Raw genomic sequence first — 9445 nt, 5'->3', positions numbered from 1 at the left:
CTTTTATTGTTTTATTTTCGGAAGGAGGAGGGGGGGGGGGGTTTGGGGAGATTAAAAATAATAAAAATAATGAGTTCTGTGGACGTCGAGTTTGTGATAAACCGACCTCGATCATGATTTCATCATTCAATCCACAAAATAATAAAAAGAACATGAAAAAATAGAGAAGACAAGAGTTTTTTATATGATTCGGCAAACGTGCATACTTCCACAGGCCTGGGGAGTCGTTTCACTATGGATTTCACGGTTATATAAATTTCTCTCAGTTTTTTTCCTCCCCTTTTGTCTTCCTTCCCTCTTTCTTCCTTTGTTCCCTTCAGTTTTTTCTTCCCCCTCTCTCTTCTTAACAATGACCTAAGGCCTTTAAATAGAAAAATCCTAAAAAAAATCTTAACCCTAATTAAGTTATAATTGACCACATTGCCCCTATCCAAATTAATAATTATATAAAAAAGGGGAAGAATCCTCTTAAATTGGGATTCTTCCTTAATAAGATAGAGTCATCTTCAAATGAAGTCACGTGTCCACCTCATAATATGTGTTGATGGTGCGAATGAATGATTCGAATAGGACACGATTTTATCCCTCTACATAACCCTCTCTCGAAGGTAGAAATTGATATATCAAGATCCGCCTTTAAGAAATACTTCTGACCTAAGTGAGCACCATCTCTGATTTTTGAACTAGTAAGGTTATTGATCCCTTAAGCTTATTTTTTTTCCTTATTTGTTTTTTGTAAATTTGACTTTCAACCTACTTGAGCTCCCATAATAAGTAGACACTTCAATAATAGCATTGACTGTAAGTCGGGTTTGATTTCCTTAATGAGCTAAAACTTTGACAAATGATAGAAGAATCAATCGAAATTCCAAATCATGCTCAGATCCTAGAACAATCAAAGACTTTGATAAATAATAGAAGAACTGATCAAAATCTTAAATCGAGCTTGGATCTTATAACAATCTACGATTAGATAAATAATAGATGAACCAACTGAAATCCTAGATCGGGCTTGAGTACTAAAACGACCCAAGACTTAGATAAATTATAGAATAATCGACCGAAGTCCCAAATCGCATTTGGATCCCAAAATGATCTAAGACTTTGATAAATAATATAATAACTTACTAAAGTCCTAGATCGGCCTTTGATCTTAGAATGATCCAAGACTTAGATAAATAATAGAAGAATCAGTGCCCTAGTTTTGTAAACGCTCATTTCACTCCCTTCAGAGTGAAGTTCAATTCACATAAAATCGACATTCTTACCTTATAAAAATTTTCTTAACTTCCCTTAGAGAGAAGTTCGATTAACATAAAACCAACCTATTGTCTTCTTGAAATTTACTTCATTTCCCTTAAAGTGAAGCTTGGTTCATATAGAACCAACCTTATTGCCTTCTTGAAATTTGCTTCACTCCCCTTCGAATGAAGCTTGATTCATATAAAACCAATTTGAAAAACTTAAACAAGCAGAAGTCACAAAATTCATAGAATATAAATCTTTTTAATAACACAAATTCATAGAATAATCTTTTTTTTCCTAATAAAATTGAATGGAAATCAAATACATTTTTTCTACCTTATTGAAAACTTAAAGGAAAATAATTCATAATACCATTCTTTTAAAAATATATAGTTTTTATGTAATCCTGAGTTCAAGTCCTTAATTATACTTGGACTCCCCCCCAAGTACGAATTAACTATTTTACTTTATTAATTGGGTTTGCACCGAACCCTCATGTATACCTTTTATCTCAATGGGTTAGTATAATAAGCTGAACCTCTTATCTCGAAGGAGTCCCTAAACTTAGTCTAGTTAGGCACGAGGTTAGCTCCCAAATTTTCCTTTTGTCGGGGCAACCAAACAAAATAAATTGGATCAGATGGGATCTATCTTGCGAGAGCGAACGGAGCCCCCACCCATTAGCCCCTACCTTATGTTTACGCTAAGTTGACTCAGGTAATAAATTGTGTCACATGGGAACCTTATTATGGGAGTGAAGTAAGCCTTCGAGCAATTAATTGGTTCAATGAGATTTTGTGGGAATTGGGGATCCCCTATCATTTTCATATTTATCCATGTTTGAAGATGTGGGTCTTATGCACATCAAATTTGATGAACATTCCCAAACATCCCAATAAATCCATAAATCTTTTATTTTTCAAAGGATTTTAGCACACAAAAATATTGATATGCACATAAAGCATCCAATCGACCCCCAACTCTTACCTTTATTCAAGTTCTGTTTGGGACCAATGTTGAAGAAATTTAACACACACAAAACTGATACTGTGCATGCCCCACACACCATCTCAACTCTTTACCTTTGTCCATTATATCATTACATGTTACTGAGTAGATCCCCATGTATCAAGAATGACATATAGGGTACATATCCAACCAAGTTTTATACTTCTTTCTTAAAAAACACGTCAGTGAGTAAGTGTAGAAATACCTTGCATCAGCACTTAATGTTTGGTAATTGCATGCCTCCCTGTCTTTATAAAACCCTAATCTCCACTAATCAACACGTTTTTGGTGATGGGACACATTAATAATTAGTTTCCTTTTCCTTTTACTTTTGTTCTTTATTCTTAAACTTTTTTTTTTTTTTTGTTAAAACCTGGGTTGTATGTTTCCTTCCTCTACACGTCTCTCATTGCATACTACAGTACCCTATCAATTTAGTCATGTTGATAACAAGCCCCCATCATCCTTACTCCATGTTTCCTTCTTGAATCTTCACGGCTAGCCACCGCCATTCAACTGCTACCATTAAGGACTCGGTATGATGGATCAACTCTACCAAATGAAGTGGTTCACACATGAGTTGCTGCCATTAATAACTTACCTATACCTTTCTTTACTAACATTTAAACCTAAAACCCTTATACAGTGTTGCTACAATTCAACCTTATTATCGCCCCCATTAAAACCGATGCAAGTGTACAAAAATCCTGCACATAGAGAACGTGCAAGTGGACCTGTACCTCATCCTTAAAAAAATTTCTTCCATGTTTGTGTTCTAATACACCGAGAAGATCCTCCAGGATTCCCAAGAAAAATCCCAAGTTTTTAGCTTAGGATTGAATTGTTTTTTTCTAATTTATTGTTTTGAATTTTATTTATTACTTGGTCATAGTCATCTCCAGAATAATAGCTAAGTCATGGTCTTGACTAGCTGAAGTCTAGGAGTCAGCTTAGCTATTGAGTTGATGTAATGAAACTCTATTTAAAGAATTTATTGGGAGCAGAATAGGGACGTTAAGAATTTGATTCAAACTTGTGGTTGTCTTTCAGCCAAAGAAAGTCAAGTTACTGAGTGTTTTTCATTGTAATTTGACTGGGACCTATCATTGGTATCAGATCTACAATAACAACCAACAAAGAGCGTATTGAAACGTTAGAGCAAGGAGTGGGTTGCTTACAGGATAAGGTGCAACGGCTTGGACTTGGAATAAACGATCGTATGCAACGGCTGGAGGAGTCTTTGAAAGCTTTAGCCGATGTTGTTCTCTCTTCAAAGGCAACTCAGTCTTCACACTCGGTGAAACAGGGACACGTATCAATACCAACATGACGAAACAGAATGTTCTCGTCTGAACATACCCCATTTTCGAACCAAAATCTAGTTTCTGCGATTTGCAGGGGACAATCCAACGGAGTGGTTCGATAAAGTAGCACAGTTCTTTGAATTTCAAAGAACTCCTGAAGATCAAAAGGTGAGCTTAGCATCTTGCCACATGGAAGGTAAAGCAAACCAATGGTGGCAATGGTTGAGCCGGACATACAAGGAAGAAAATCAAACAGTGACCTTGACTATGTTTGTCGACGAGCTGTGGGCACGGTTTGGTCCGACAGATGGAGAAGACTTTGACGAGGCTCTCTCACATATAAAACAAAGTGGTTCTCTTTGGGATTATCAAAGAGAATTCGAGAAATTGGGCAATCGGGTACATGGGTGGACTCAAAAGGCTCTCGTTTGAATTTTCATGGGTGGATTAAAACTGGAAATAGCCGATGGGATATGATTGTTCAAGCTAAAAACATTAAAAGAGGCCATCAGTTTAGCTAGGACCAAAGATGAACAACTTACATGACAAAGGAGGTTTGCTCGCCCAATCCCACAAAATCGCCCTCTGACAACCGTCACTTCGATCAATCAAAGATCAGCGATAGCTCCTAAACGATTGGGTTGGGAAGAGATGCAAAAACGACGAGCTCACGGGCTATGTTTCAGCTGCAACGAAAGATTAACTCCAAGCCATAAATGCCAGGGACCTAGACTGCTACTCATTGAAAGCCACGATGATGTTCAGGATAAAGAAGAAGAGGCAAAAAAAGAAGGTAACAGAGAAGATGAACTTGAAGTTTCTATACATGCCTTGAGGGGATGGGCATCTCCACGGACCATGTGAGTAGTTGCCACCATCAAGTACCAACCAATAATGGTGTTAATTGATAGTGGATTTACAAACAATTTTATGGGCGACAGTGGTTAGAATATTGTGGCTTCCAGTGGTTCCTACTAAGTCCTTCACAGTCCATGTCGCCAATGGAGAGCGACTCTTGTGTCAAGGGCGATTTGAGAAGGTATTGATAGATTTACAAGGCATTCCATTCTCTCTTACTTTTTACTCTTTGCCATTAGCAAGACTAGACATGGTGTTGGGAATACAATGGTTGGAGATGTTGGGGTTTGTAGTTTGTAACTGGAAACACCTAACCATGGATTTCAATTGGGAGAATCAAGCACAAAGACTACAAGGGATACAAAGGCCCATTCAAGCAACTTCACTTGAGACCTTTGCAAAGGAGCACCGACAGGGTCAAATGGTTTTTGTTATATACATTCAAATATTGGAAGAATCTCTCTGAGTTGGCATTCAACCGAATATGCAGCAAATTTTAAACAAATTTGAGGACGTCTTTCAAGAATCCTCTAAGTTTCCTCCATCACAAGAAATCGACCATCATATACCTCTCAAGGAAGGAACCCAGCTTATCAATGTTTCATTCTAGTGGCAGCTAACTCCAAATTCGTTTTCACTTGCTGCAATACTTCATCCCGAGTAAGGAGACTTTGATCGACCTCATTAACACGAGATAACCCATCTACATAATGAGGAATTAATGGAGGAAGGCGACCATATAAGGCTTGAAATTGTGTCATGTCAGTTGAGCAATGATAGGTGGTGTATACCAATACTCTGCCCATAGCAGATAGCTATACCATTTTCAAGGCCATTGATGGACAAAACATCGCAGATACTATTCTATACAACGGTTCACCACCTCCGTTTGTCCATCCGTCTTAGATTATTTTCACTCCATAGCATTTTGACCGTTTAGCAAAACTACTTGACTTTGTAAATTGTTTGGATTTTTTTCTTTCTTTCTTTGGATGGGTAGCTGGACTTGAACCAACGACCTCAGAGGTGCTTTGGAATTTGTTAAGCCAATTGAGCTATGAATCTAAGCCTAATAAATAAGATCATTTCATTGCATGATTTAATAACTTTGTCCTTTATTTTTTGGGATAGCGGGATATGTTATTGGTATTGATCTTATGTTGATGATAAAGGTTGTTGATCACCAATTGCTTCTAGCAACAAAATTGTTATCTAAAAGTCATTGATAAAGATGGAGTATTTTTTTTTTTTTTGTGTTAATTTACATTGGACTAAGAAGGATATGAACAATCATAATTATCTCATCTCACCAGAATTACTGCACTAAACATATGTTTCTAATATTTACAAAAATGTACATATATATGATTTTATAGCTTTTTTGTTTGTTATTTTTTTTACGTAATGTACAATCTTCACACAAATAATTTGATGAATATACCTTTATGCTCTTGAGTTGAATGAAGGTTCTCAAGAAGAGTAAATGAGTAAATAACAAACGAGATCTTATAATCTTATATAAGATAATCATATTCATAAAAAAAAATTACGAAAAACCGTTTGGTGATTGTTAACCATAACAAATAATTGTTGATTAAGTAATTTCTACAGAATACTTAGCCATTTTTTTTGCTAAATATCTTGGAAATTATCTTTATTATCTTTTATTGTTTTATTTTCAGAAGGGGGAGAGGGGGGGGGTTGGGGAGATTAAAAATAATAATAATAATGAGTTCTGTGGACGTCAAGTTTGTGATAAACCGACCTCGATCATGATTTCATCATTCAATCCACAAAATAATAAAAAGAACATGAAAAAATAGAGAAGACAAGAGTTTTTTATATGATTCGGCAAACGTGCATACTTCCACAGTCCCGGGGAGTCGTTTCACTATGGATTTCACGGTTACATAAATTTCTCTCAATTTTTTTCCTCCCCTCTTTCTTCCTTTGTTCCCCTCAGTTTTTTCTTCCCCCTCTCTCTTCTTAACAATGACCTAAGGCCTTTAAATAGAAAAATCCTAAAAAAAATCTTAACCCTAATTAAGTTATAATTGACCACAATGCCCCTTATCCAAATTAATAATTATATAAAAAAGGGGAAGAATCCTCTTAAATTGGGATTTTTCCTTAATAAGATAGAGTCATCTTCAAATGAAGTCATATGTTGACCTCATAATATGTGTTGATGGTGCGAATGAATGATTCGGATAGGACACGATTTTATCCCTCTACATAACCCCCTCTCGAAGGTATAAATTAATATATCAAGATCTGCCTTTAAGATATACTTCTAACCTGAGTGAGCACCATCTTTGATTTTTGAACTAGTAAGGTTATTGATTCCTTAAGCTTATTTTTTTTCCTTATTTGTTTTTTGTAAATTTGACTTTCAACCAACTTGAGCTCCCATAAAAAGTAGACACTTTAATAATAGCATTGACTGTAAGTCGGGTTTGATTTCCTTAATGAGCTAAAACTTTGACAAATGATAGAAGAATCAATCGAAATTCCAAATCATGCTCAGATCCTAGAACAATCAAAGACTTTGATAAATAATAGAAGAACTGATCAAAATCTTAAATCGAGCTTGGATCTTATAACAATCTACGATTAGATAAATAATAGATGAACCAACTGAAATCCTAGATCGGGCTTGAGTACTAAAACGACCCAAGACTTAGATAAATTATAGAATAATCGACCGAAGTCCCAAATCGCATTTGGATCCCAAAATGATCTAAGACTTTGATAAATAATATAATAACTTACTAAAGTCCTAGATCGGCCTTTGATCTTAGAATGATCCAAGACTTAGATAAATAATAGAAGAATCAGTGCCCTAGTTTTGTAAACGCTCATTTCACTCCCTTCAGAGTGAAGTTCAATTCACATAAAATCGACATTCTTACCTTATAAAAATTTTCTTAACTTAACTTCCCTTAGAGAGAAGTTCGATTAACATAAAACCAACCTTATTGTCTTCTTGAAATTTACTTCATTTCCCTTAAAGTGAAGCTCGGTTCATATAGAACCAACCTTATTACCTTCTTGAAATTTGCTTCACTCCCCTTAGAATGAAGCTTGGTTCACATAAAACCAATCTGAAAAACTTAAACAAGCAGAAGTCACAAAATTCATAGAATATAAATCTTTTTAATAACACAAATTCATAGAATAATCTTTTTTTTCCTAATAAAATTGAATGGAAATCAAATACATTTTTTCTACCTTATTGAAAACTTAAAGGAAAATAATTCATAATACCATTCTTTTAAAAATATATAGTTTTTATGTAATCCTGAGTTCAAGTCCTTAATTATACTTGGACTCCCCCCCAAGTACGAATTAACTATTTTACTTTATTAATTGGGTTTGCACCAAACCCTCATGTATACCTTTTATCTCAATGGGTTAGTATAATAAGCTGAACCTCTTATCTCGAAGGAGTCCCTAAACTTAGTCGAGTTAGGCACGAGGTTAGCTCCCAAATTTTCCTTTTGTCGGGGCAAAACCAAACAAAATAAATTGGATCACATGGGATCTATCTTGCGAGAGCAAACGGAGCCCCCACCCATTAGCCCCTACCTTATGTTTATGCTAAGTTGACTCAGGTAATAAATTGTGTCACGTGGGAACCTTATTATGGGAGTGAAGTAAGCCTTCGAGCAATTAATTGGCTCAATGAGATTTTGTGGGAATTGGGGATCCCCTATCATTTTCATATTTATCCATGTTTGAAGATGTGGGTCTTATGCACATTAAATTTGATGAACATTCCCAAACATCCCAATAAATCCATAAATCCTTTATTTTCAAAGGATTTTAGCACACAAAAATATTGATATGCACATAAAGCATCCAATCGACCCCCAACTGTTACCTTTATTCAAGAACTGTTTGGGACCAATGTTGAAGAAATTTAAACACATCAAATACTGATGTGCATGCCCCACACACCATCTCAACTCTTTACCTTTGTCCATTATATCATTACATGTTACTGAGTAGATCCCCATGTATCAAGAATGACATATAGGGTACATATCCAACCAAGTTTTATACTTCTTTCTTAAAAAAACACGTCAGTGAGTAAGTGTAGAAATACCTTGCATCAGCACTTAATGTTTGGTAATTGCATGCCTCCCTGTCTTTATAAAATCCTAATCTCCACTAATCAACACGTTTTTGGTGATGGGACACATTAATAATTAGTTTCCTTTTCCTTTTACTTTTGTTCTTTTTTCTTAAACTTTTTTTTTTTGTTAAAACCTGGGTTGCATGTTTCCTTCCTCTTCACGTCTCTCATTGCATACTACAGTACCCTATCAGTTTAGTCATGTTGATAACAAGCCCCCATCATCCTTACTCCATGTTTCCTTCTTGAAATCTTCACGGCTAGCCACCGCCATTCAACTGCTACCATTAAGGACTCGGCATGATGGATCAACTCTACCAAATGAAGTGGTTCACACATGAGTGCTGCCATTAATAACTTACCTATACCTTTCTTTACTGACATTTAAACCTAAACCCTTATACAGTGTTGCTACAATTCAACCTTATTATCACCCCCATTAAAACTGATGCAAGTGTACAAAAATCCTGCACATAGAGAACGTGCAAGTGGACTTATACCTCATCATTAAAAAAATTTCTTCCGTGTTTGTGTTCTGATACACCGAGAAGATCCTCCAGAATTCCCAAAAAAATCCCAAGATTTTAGCTTAGGATTGAATTGTTCTTTTCTAATTTATTGTTTTGAATTTTATTTATTACTTGGTCATAGTCATCTCCAGAATAATAGCTAAGTCATGGTCTTGACTAGCTGAAGTCGAGGAGTCAATTTAGCTATTGATTTGATGTAATGAAACTCTATTTAAAGAATTTATTGGGAGCAGAATAGGGACGTTAAGAATTTGATTCAAACTTGTGGTTGTCTTTCACCCAAAGAAAGTCGAGTTTACTGAGTGTTTTTCATTGTAATCTGATTGGGACCTATCATTGGTATCAGAGCTACAATGACAACC

This window comes from Akebia trifoliata, unplaced genomic scaffold (assembly GCF_017979445.1).
Source record: "Akebia trifoliata isolate Shusen 1 unplaced genomic scaffold, ASM1797944v1 Contig00285, whole genome shotgun sequence".
NCBI lineage: Eukaryota > Viridiplantae > Streptophyta > Magnoliopsida > Ranunculales > Lardizabalaceae > Akebia > Akebia trifoliata.
This window is presented reverse-complemented; position numbering follows the sequence as displayed.